This window comes from Oryctolagus cuniculus, chromosome 5 (genome assembly GCF_964237555.1).
Source record: "Oryctolagus cuniculus chromosome 5, mOryCun1.1, whole genome shotgun sequence".
NCBI lineage: Eukaryota > Metazoa > Chordata > Mammalia > Lagomorpha > Leporidae > Oryctolagus > Oryctolagus cuniculus.
In genome coordinates, this window is record NC_091436.1 from 74443869 (window position 1) to 74455606 (window position 11738).

Sequence of the window (11738 nt, forward strand, 5' to 3'; positions counted from 1 at the left end):
ATGAGACAGCTTTGTTCTGGAGGGAAAGACTATTAATATACAAGTCAGTAAATAAGTAGTTTATTCATAGCATAGAGCTGAATACAGATAAATGATTTTTTCAAATAGCCTTTGGTAATGATTACAACAGTGAATAATGAGGAGAAAAACTGTATTCTTTGGATTAATTTTGTAAAACTTCTTAGTCTAGAAATGTAAGCATTCACTATCAAGATCACACATCTCAATTTAAAATAAAGCAGAACTACATTTCCAATAGATTCTTGTTCACCTATGAGTTCAAGAATGGCTTTCTAGGACTGGCATTGTGGCACAATGGGTTTATATTGCCATTTGCGATGTTGCCATCCCATACGAACAATAGTCCTAGTCCCAGCCACTCCGCTTCTGATTCAGCTCCATGCTAATGTGCCTGGGAAAGGAATGGAAGACAGCCCAAGTACTTGGGTCCCTGCCACATATATGGGATACACACATAAATTCCTGGATCATGGCTTCAGCCATTGGGGCCATTTTGGGAGCAAACCAAGAGATGGAAGATCTCTCTCTCTCTCTCTCTCTCTCTCACACACACACACACACACACACACACTGCCTTTCAATGAATAAGTAAATCTTTAAAAAAAGGTTTATCATGTAAAATTAATTTCATGAAATATTTACAATAATAACCCGTGTTAAAATAAAGAAATAAAATGAAATTAAAATGCAGAGCCACTGTCTCAGTTTTCCAAGGAGGAGGGAAATTAAAATACAGGTATAGAAAGAGTAATACATTTAAAAATTAATATTGGCAGTCTTTAATCTATTTATTTGACACTTTCAAGATTGTAATTAAAGAAGCTTACTAGATGCGGGAAAGAATTCTACCCATGCAATCTTAGATAATAACAAAGAGAAAAGAATGAAGGTCTAGTTTTGCCCTCACTGAAGCCCATTTTCTGAGCCCTTTGACAACCAGAACATATTTCATAACTGAGCTTAAGGTCTGGCTCTTCTAATTCAGTTCTCTTGATAGCCATGGAAAAATGGTTAATAAGAGGTTGAATTACAAGAGTCCAGCGTTTGTGTTCCTGGCAGGCCAACATGACCTTGCCTATTTGTGCTTCTCTTGGTGCTCTGGAGCACCCTGCACATTAGGCATCTGGCTTAAGGAAAATGTGTTTCTTTCAACAACCATACTGTACAAAGTAAGGCTCTCGGGAGTTGTAATGGTATCTAAATAGCTATACCCAACACTTGCTCCTGTTATATTGAATCAACTAGAATTTTGCCTCGGGAATCCAATGACTCTAAACCCTAGAGAAGATCAAATCTTTACAAAATGTATCAGATAATATCTTTTCATAGGGCTCTTCATACATTCACATAAAAGTTTCTCTAACTCTCTATTGATATTTCTGCCAAGAATCTCTTAGCTTCACTGTGTATATAAGCTATTGCTTCAGTACCAAGATCAAGTAGCAATTTTCAAGCACCAGAAACATCATAATAATGTTTTAATGAACAATGTACACTTTATCATGTAATTGAATGCCCATCACTATATGGGGGGAAACATCAGAAATCAAACTGTATCTGGACATTGATCTATAGATGTCCACAGTCATATACAAGACTAGAGCCAGTGATTTACAGAATTCACCCAATTACCAAATTTTTTCAGGACTCATCAAGGAATTAAGTCTTTAGGAACTTAACTAAAAAAAGAAAAGTTTAGACACAAATGATACAGGCCATCACAAGAATTACAAAGAATGTTTAACATAATATGGAATCAAAGAGGCAAATGTGAGTTGTCTCTGTTGTCTAAGGTAAACTTGAATTGATGATAGAAAATACAATATCAGAGGAGTAGCAATGAGACTTGCAGATATAGCAAATTTATTATGTGCCTTATAACCAATCTAGATTCACTGTGCCACCACCTGTAAACATGAGTAATAGATTTTTTTTTAATGACCTGTAAAGTATCTAACAGGCTATCCTTGGGGAACTAACACTTTTTGAACTAATTAATCACTGGATGCCACCACTGCTCCACTCCAGTGAATATGAAAAAGGGGTTATTGGACAATAAAAAATATGTAGAAATAAAATGTTTATACTCCCAATACTGCAAGGCAAACAGTTTGCGAAAAGCATTTACAAGTCTTTTCAAAATCAGCAGAAAAAGATCAGAAATATTTTAATACTGAAACTAATAGGAACACTTTGATTTTCCTAGTAATTTTGAAGAAACATGAGATAAAGAGGAGTTAGATAATGAATAGTAAGAATACTACAGGGAAAGGCTTTTATAATAACTAGAGATAAGGGTTGGACTGGACCAAATGCTGAAGAGGACTGGCCAGTTTTGGACTTGACAAGTAACCAGCATTATGACTCCAGATCATTTCCTTCAGCTCTGCTTCCCAGTATCTTGACCCATGAAATGAGAAGGTTGGACTAGATGATTTTTAATATCTCTACCAGCTGGAACCTCCTTTGAAATGTCAACATTTTTAGAACTACTTTTTCTTTCACATCTGTACAGTTTTGTCAATATTTGGGCCACTATGTAAGAGTTATGGTTTGGGTTTTGCATTTACAATCAATATATGAATTTTCATTGTTATTTAGCTAAGTATTCTGAAGTCTCACACTGTTTGTCATATGTTTCAACAATAAATAAGGCAACCTTCAGGAAACCAAGTAACACATAGGAAACAGAGACAATATCAAACCTAAAATATTTTGATTATAAGCATCCTCTTCCTAGAATTTGAAAGCATAATTAATTTTTCTTCTCCATTGTATTTTAATGCTCTCCTAATTGTCTGCAAGATAATAAAATGGGCTTAGCAAATGGAAGAGTCATAATAATTGTGTTATTTGTTACAAGAACTTATAAGAACTCTAACCCTGGAACGGAAATTTGGTGGTTAAGAAACGCCTGAAGTCATCTCTCAGCTGTGCTCCTAACTCTAGTTCCCTAGTGATTCAGAGCCTGGCAGGTAACAGTGATGGTTCAAGTACTTGATTGAGTTCCTGCCAACTACATAGGAGACATGGATTGTATTCCTGGCTTCTGCCAATACATGAATTTGGGGAGTAAAGCAGCATGTGGGAGCTCTCTGTCTCTGTCTCTCTGCCTCTCAAATATTTTTAAATTAATTCTATTTCTTATTCAATCCTTCACTATAGGAAGCTACATGAGAATGACAGTACGTTATATGTGCTAGATGCAAATATCTGAACACACCTGGGAACACAGCAATTGAAAACAAAATCCATGTGCATAAAATCATTCTCTGCCAGCCAGGAGCATAAATAAGGAGACCGTAAAGCATGAGTATACCCCAGTCAGTATTGTGTACTCAGATGACATGTGATAGACTTCTTGGTAACAATAAAAATAACTAATATTCCATGAGGTTGCAATAACTTTAATAAATACTTCATATAAAGACTTCATTATTGAGTTAAAAATACATGTCACATGCTTCCTTGTCTCTAGAATTCCAGATGTAGTTTAGGTTATACCAATTAGATGCACTTGAATTCAGGTACTAATAAGTGTATTAAGGTATCAGATCTGGTAGGAATTGTATGGCCCTGGAATCTACAGTTTTGGGGTAGATTTTCCAGCTTCTGGATTATAGCAGAGTATGTGGTTTCTTGGACAGAAACTTTTGTATTATTCTTGGAGTCTCCCTGGTAGTCCAGTGTAGCCAGAAAGGGTTGAAATTCAGTAGCCCATGGTTTTCAGTGGTAAAGCAGATACTTCAGATACAAGCTATAGTCATCTGGAATGAAATAGCTCCCAAAGGTACAATTTCAAGGAAATGAGTGGTGGTTTCTAAAACATAGTATGATGAGCATAAGAATGCAAGGATGGTCAGGTATATCAGTGGTTTGTAACTGCATTGGACAATTACAAGAAAAATAACAGGCTCTAACCTGAATTCTCTCTTTTAATCACTATCAGAGAACAGGAAGTTTCTCCAACTGTCTAAAAGAATCTTTTATCACTACTGTCACAAAGCTTATTACCTAAAAACCAAAAGAAGAATCTGATCCTTCAGACAATCAAAGCAAGTCCTTAAATTTCATATGTGAAAAAGAAGAAATTGTATTAGGAAAGAAAAGAACCTTGAGAATTTAAAGGTGACAACTGAGATCAGTACCAGTTGGATCTTTTTTTTTAGAAAACTTTTATTTAATAAATATAAATTTCAAAAGTACAACTTTTGGATTATAGCAGTTTTTCCCCCATAACCACCCTGCCCCCCACAAACCATCCCATCTCCTACTCCCTCTCCCATTCTATTCTTCATTAAGATTCATTTTTACTTATCTTTATATACAGAAGATCAATTTAGTATATACTAAGTAAAGGTTTCAACAGTTTGTACCCACACAGACACACAAAGTATAAAGTACTGTTTGAAGACTATTTTTACCATTGATTCTCATAGTACAACACATTAAGGACAGAAATCCTACATGAGGAGTAAGTGCACAATGACTCCTGCTGTTGATTTAACAACTGACACTCTTATTATGGCCTTGTCTAAGTAAGGTCAGAATTTGTGAACTCAAGAGACTTCCATAGCCTTAGCAGCTCATGACAAGAGCCTTGGGTGATTACTGACAACATAAATTAGAGTGCCAGTTGGATCTTGAAGTGCACAGTGGCTCAAAATTACACTGAACCTCTTGAGTCAGCAGATACCTTCTCCCTGAATGATGAGGCTGGTTCTATCTTCAGTGAAGAACTAAGAATGACCTCACTTGAGACCATTTACTTGGATGCCAATTCTCCTCAGCCCATGTCCTATTTACTTCTAGATCTGTATCAATTTTAGCACGTAATCAGTTAATTTACCAGACTGTTAATAATTTACCACACAGTTAATTTACCTCACTGGTATCCTAAAATAATTTTGTAGAATGCTGGAAACATTTTAGTATTATATGGAAGAGGTAGTCAAAACCCTAAGAAAATAGAAATACTGGGGTGAAATTACCACATGTAGCCACTACTTATTTCTCCCTGAAATTACACTCTCTTCACAAATCATTGACAAATGAATTGTCCAAGGAGCACCAGTATCTACAGGAAGAACTACCACAGCAGTCTTCTAAAGGCAGAGAGGAATTTGGTATATGTTGCCATTTAAATGGACTCTGTTACTTCAGTGGGGCTAATAAAAATAAAATGGCTATTAAAAACTGAAGGTGGCAAAGACTCAACTAAAAAAGATAAGGAGAATATGGTCACCATAATACATATTAAAACTGAAAGAATCATCAGAATGGGCTTCCATTAATACAGAGTCTTTAGGACTAATATAAATGGGCAGTTTAATTTGATCTATGTAATAGATGAAAACTTCTAGATATAGTGCAGAGGCCTGATCTGAGGGCTTGAGTCACCCTAATATAAAATCACAGTGTCTCACCTAAAAAAAGCCAGGGGGAAGGACCTGCAATGATCTTCCCTAAACAACCTGTAGTCATTCACTGAAGAGAGTGTGTGTGCAGAAAGAGAAACATTCAGACTTTTTGAAAATTTTCAATTTTGTCTCTGAGCTAAAATTAATTCTTGGGAACCCTTTGTGACTCACTAGATAGAGAACAGGCTCATGATAGCCAAGTGACAAATTAGATTTTGGCCCAAACCCACCACTTAGTCAATTCAGTGTGTCTGCAAACTCATCCTGTAGTTATTATCCATAGTTTCTAAATACATAGTAGAAACAGACATTTTTGACAGATTGTACAATCTCAATAGTTTTCCCTGATTCGTAGATTGACAGCAGATATGAGTCATGGTAGGTATAGTAATTGCTCACCAAGATAGTCCCCACTGATCCCTGGTTATGGTTATTCACATTTTTGCATAGCACCCTATCATAGCATCTCAGAATTAGCCTGTTTGACAATTAGAAGGTCACAAAACACAAATGGCTTCTGCCTTCTTCCCTCTCTTGAGTCACTTGCTCAAACAGAGCCAGCTCCCATGTCACAAGAAAATCAAACAGCATCCAGAGACTCCTATGTGGTAAGGAACTGAGGCCTCCCATCAACAGCCAAGTTAGTGAGCCATCATGGAAATGGACTTTCTAGTTCCAGTCAAGAAAACAGACCCTGCTGATTTCTTGATTGTAACCTCAGGAGAAATTTTGAACCAGAACCACTCAACCAAGCCGCCTCTGAATTCCTACCCTAAGAAAACTGTTTTCAATTCTAACTATATAAACTATATATAAAACTCACCTTTTTTAAGTACATATAACCCTAGCTCAGATAACAATGATTCTGGTAAAATGTCTGAGGTATAACTCAGCTATCTGTAATAAAAACAAAACAAAATAAAAGCTGATTCTGATTTATAACCAGGATTGTGATTCAATGTTTCACACTGATTTATAATTTTATTTTATCCCAAGTTTTATGGGACTTGTTGTATTATTTTTGTAAGTTATGTTAAATACAAAAGGATATAAGGCAAGAAATCAATCACTTAATGTACAAGAGCCTATCTTCAGAGTCATATCAAGGATGACACAGGGAATTTCTGCTTTCTCTTCCTTCTCCCTCTCATCCTCCAAACACTTCCAGTTGGGTAAAATCAGAACAAAATTAAAGCAGAGCTATGTCTTTAAAGGACATATATTACACATGAGGAGCCTTAGTGGCCATTAGAGAAATGAAAGAGAAAATGATGGTTTCCTGCTCTGACTAGCAACTCTGCACATTGGCTTTGGCACCAGGTCTACACCCAGCAACAAAGAATCTTCTTTTCTCTGCCAGGTTATCATCACATAGAGTTGATGATCACAAGAAAAATATAATTAACAAAAATTGCTATATACTAAGGACAGCTACCCAATCTCAAACTCCCATTGACAGGCTCAATAGGTAAAGACTGAGAAACACAGATTTGTGAACTGATCACATTGTATTGAGGAGTGAACACCCACAATTCTCAAAACACCTAACGGAATCAGCTGATTCTGTCACCTGCTACTGTGAAATTCAGGGATAAGTGCTATGAATTGGACGAACTCTAATCAGAGGTATGGACAAGGGACCTAGGAAAGATAATGTGTTCCCTGAATATGAATAAAGAATCAGGGATAACTCTAAGCAAGACATTGAGGTATAGGAATTCAGCTTTGAGTGTTTTTCCACCACCCCACACAAGATATTGCCCTGTCTCAGGGGCTCAGTGCCCCAATCCAACTCCCCACCATCAACAAAACCTCATATCTCATTTTGGCAGCCCTAAACTGACTTAACAGAGTACACATTCTCAACTTTTCCATTCCCTTTCACTACCTTCACAAGTGAAGTTTTCTTCATGAAATTCCTTTAGCAATCTCTTGAAATAAATTGACAGCTGAAAAGGCTTATTTTGTCACCTTCCCCCAGGATAACTTCATTTGAGCAGCAGCCTTAAATTCCTTGAAACACAGGGATAATTTAGTGATAGAAATTTCTAGGACCAAGATAAGTAAGACATGCATGTTTATAATTATATCATACAAGGAAGGGGTCTTCATTCGTTTATCAGCAGTGTGGAATATGAAAAGAAAAACCACGCATAGAATTTTAAATTTTTACAACAAAACAAATTCACACTTTAATTCCATTTCCACAAATTTTTTAAATACCTTCATATATATTAGAGATAGAGACAATGTTTTTTAAATATATATTCTGTCATTCACAACTCGGGAAATTTTCATACCTATTCTACCACTTGCCCCATTAAGAAGAGAGAAATGTTGTGGGAAGATTGACATGAGATCTTCCCTCAGATTATCCAGCTTTTAAATACCTACAATTATAGAAATCCCAGAAATTACTAACATGACCCATTTTATGGACAACCCTGAAAACTAGTAAAGTTCCATGCTAATGTCAAATCATAATGAAGTTTCTAGACATTGATCCAAGTTTTATCCTCTGAATGTCAGAGATCAAGTCATATTATTCTTCTACCTGCCAACATTTGAAATATTCAGAGAAAATTATGTCATTTTTTTCCAAATCAAGTATCTCCTACTCTTTCAACCCTTCCTGCTAAGACAAAAATTTATGCCGCTCTTTGTCCAATCATATGTACATATGTGTTCTTGATTATACTTTGATTCAGTGTTTCCCAAGTGCTGGTCTAGAAGTTTGATTTTTTTAAACAGAATTTCCAAGGTCCCATTCACATAAATTATGATACAGTAATTGTGGAGTAGGTCTAAACAGGAACTCTAGGCAAGGTCTAACCAATGCATATCAATAAATTATTATCTCTGGCCGGTGCCGCGGCTCACTAGGCTAATCCTCCGTCTTGCGGTGCCGGCACACCGGGTTCTAGTCTGGTTGGGGCGCCGGATTCTGTCCCGGTTGCCCCTCTTCCAGGCCAGCTCTCTGCTGTGGCCTGGGAGTGCAGTGGAGGATGGCCCAAGTGCTTGGGCCCTGCACCCCATGGGAGACCAGGATAAGTACCTGGCTCCTGCCATCAGATCAGCGCGGGGCGCCAGCCGCAGCGCGCTGGCCACGGCGGCCATTGGAAGGTGAACCAACGGCAAAGGAAGACCTTTCTCTCTGTCTCTCTCACTGTCCACTCTGCCTGTCAAAAAAAAAAATTAAAAAATTAAAAATAAATAAATAAATTATTATCTCCCTAATTTTAAATGCTTTACTCCTGTGATAAAGTCTAAAATTACATAAAAATTTTAATTTTTAACATACACACAGAATGTAGGAGGTATACATATCATCTTCCTGTTCCTGTGTATTGAACATCTGAACCAAGGTTCAAGGCTCAAAGGTGATCATTACACTGTTCTTTTTATAGTTTATTAACATAGGTTAAATCTGCATTTATTTTAGATCTTTCAAATCAAGTGATGGTCTGCTTGGGAAAAACAGACCTTTGAGAAAGATGTGGCAACTTTCTAGTAATTTATGCCTGTATGATTTTATGCAGGTTCCAACATGGGAAATAGCAATGCTCTTTCAATTCCCAAGTGCTAAACTTTTCTTTTATTTTTTAAATTAAGGTTTAAACTTACCCATATAAATAAAATTCTCAGAATTAATTCTACCTCCTCTCTATTCATAATCTTCAATAAATTCTTGAATTGCTTTTAGGTGCTCATATTTAATATATTTTCAAAGGGTAAAATTTATTATGTTCCATAGCAAATATCTACAACATTGGGTTTTATAGTCTCTATTAGGTAGTTGATCAAGAAAGTAAGAATTATTCAAAGGAAATTACTCATTTTCTTTCCTACTCTGTAATTTTCAAACATCAGTTTCTTGTATTTTTCAGTAAATATTTACTAAGGGTTTATTAGGTTCCAGGCACCATATGAAACACTGGAAATGCAATGAATAGAATCTTTGTTCCCTTCTTTATAAAAGTTAAGATCTATTTGGAGAAACATTTATTGAACAAATAATAGATAATAAACCTAAGTAGTCAATTTAAAGTGTGATCAACATTGAGAAGGAAAAGTAGAATGATAGTAGTGTGATAGTCATATTTTTAACTGCGTTTGAACATGGGAACGTAAACACTGGGGCCTGATTTTGATCAAAATTCAAGGAAGACTTCTCTGAGAGAGTCATTTTAGGAGAGACCTGAATGATATGTAGACTAAAGGAGGCCAAAGGGCCAAATCCAAGCAGAGGCAATAGTGCACCAAGCAATGAGGAGCTCAGCACCTCTGGGGAAATGAAAAAAAGACATGTAGCTGAAATGAACAGGAAAATGGATTATGGCGAGGCTGGAGAGTTACATAGGTACCAGGTTTTACAGGCACCAGTTAAAGTGGCTTAGGCTTATCCTAAACATCTTATGTAGACACTGGTAATCTGTGGCAAGGAAGGCTACATTAAAAAAAAAAAAATTACTAAGGGCCAATGTTGTGGCATAGCAGGGTAAGCCTCCACCTGCAATGCTGGGATCCCATATAGGTGCCTGTTTGAGACCTGGCTGCTCCATTTCCAATCTAGCTCCCTGCTAATGCACCTAGGAAAGCAGTGCAAGATGACTCAAGTGCTTGTGCCTCTGCAACCAAGTGAGAGACCTGGAAGAAGTTCCTGGCTCCTGGCTTCAGGCTGGCCCCAGCCTGGCCCAGCTCCAGCCATTGCAGTCATTTAGGGAGTTAACCAGCAGATGAAAGATCTCTCTCAGTGTCTCTCCTCCTCTCTGTAACTCTACTTTTCAAATAAATTTAAAAATAAACCTTTAAGAAATTACTCATGGCTATGTTGTGCAAAATAGATTGATGGGAAACAAGAGAAAATAAAGAAAAAAGTTTGAATGATTCCAAAATGGATAAAACAAAGGAGAAAATTCATTTGTTTAGCCACAATAATGACAATGGATATTTGAAGAAGTAGGTGGAGTCAGACTACATTGTGGAACTATGTCCTAAAGGAATCAAAAGCAAAGTGTGGAGGTTGGTACATTCGCTTTCATATAATGCCTACAAACAATGAATTTTTATAATGGTGAAGACTCACAAAGATATCCTTATGCCTAATCATCGTGTTACCTTTTGTCTAATTGCTCATTTCAGTTAGAAACCAGATCTGTTTAACTTTTCACAATCAACACAGCATGATACACATATTATGGTCTCTTAAATTAACTTGATATAGTTCTATCTAACAAGATTCTGAGTTTTTTTGTGAGTTTCCATTATAAATAAGGAGAATATCACAAGAGACTTTTAATTCATTCAAAAGAACAAACGACATTCTTTTAAAATGGCATCTTTTCCACAATAGTTAATGCTATTTTGAGTCTAGGATGTGCACTTCATTAAATTAACCTCAAATGTAAGTTTTCAGCAACCACCAATAAACCTAAACTCAGTAAAATACATCTCTAAATTTACAAGAAGATAAATGCATTTTGATGTTGTAAATAAGATTTCCTATGTTAAACATGTAGCACTTCCAAATATACTCACATTGGATTCACAGGATGAGATTGGAAAATAAAAATAGTGTGATAGTCATATTTTTAACTGCATTTGAACATGGGAACGTAAAACGCCACGATCCTAAGCTACATGCACAGAAAGAAAAACACATGGAAGAAAAATAGGGTTAAGGTCAAGCAATATTCTTTAAATCATACTAAACTCTTTTCTAGAATATCAACTGAAAAAAAGTACAAATTACATAATTAGAGATACCATTTCTGTGTTTTCTTTGCTATAAAAAGGGATAGATATTTTTAAAAAAAAAGAAAAAAAGGAGAAAACCAGTCTCCTGGAAACAATTTACAAAGTTTTACATATATAAAGACTATCTTCTTTATCAACCTACATTCCCATTTCAACCTTGATCATTTTCTACACGGCCACTAAGCACTAACACAGTGTAAAATAGTATAGAAAAAGTATGTTCATATATGAGATAAAATACAAACTGCACCCATTTTTAGTGTTTTTATCATTAACTGCTGTTGCATAAACTGACCATACAATGGGCTGTGACACTGGATAAATCATTTGTTTCCACTCGTTATTGATGACATTTCATAACTCATTTGGGGCTCTGCTTTGCCCCGTCACTTATGAGTTATGAGGTCATCAATCATGACTTGGAATAAATGATTTATGTAAGTCGCCCTATTGTATATTTTAGGTACAGTATACCATAAACCACAAACTATTGATTTCTAATACTGTAGCATTATGTTTATCATGTGTATTTGTGCATCT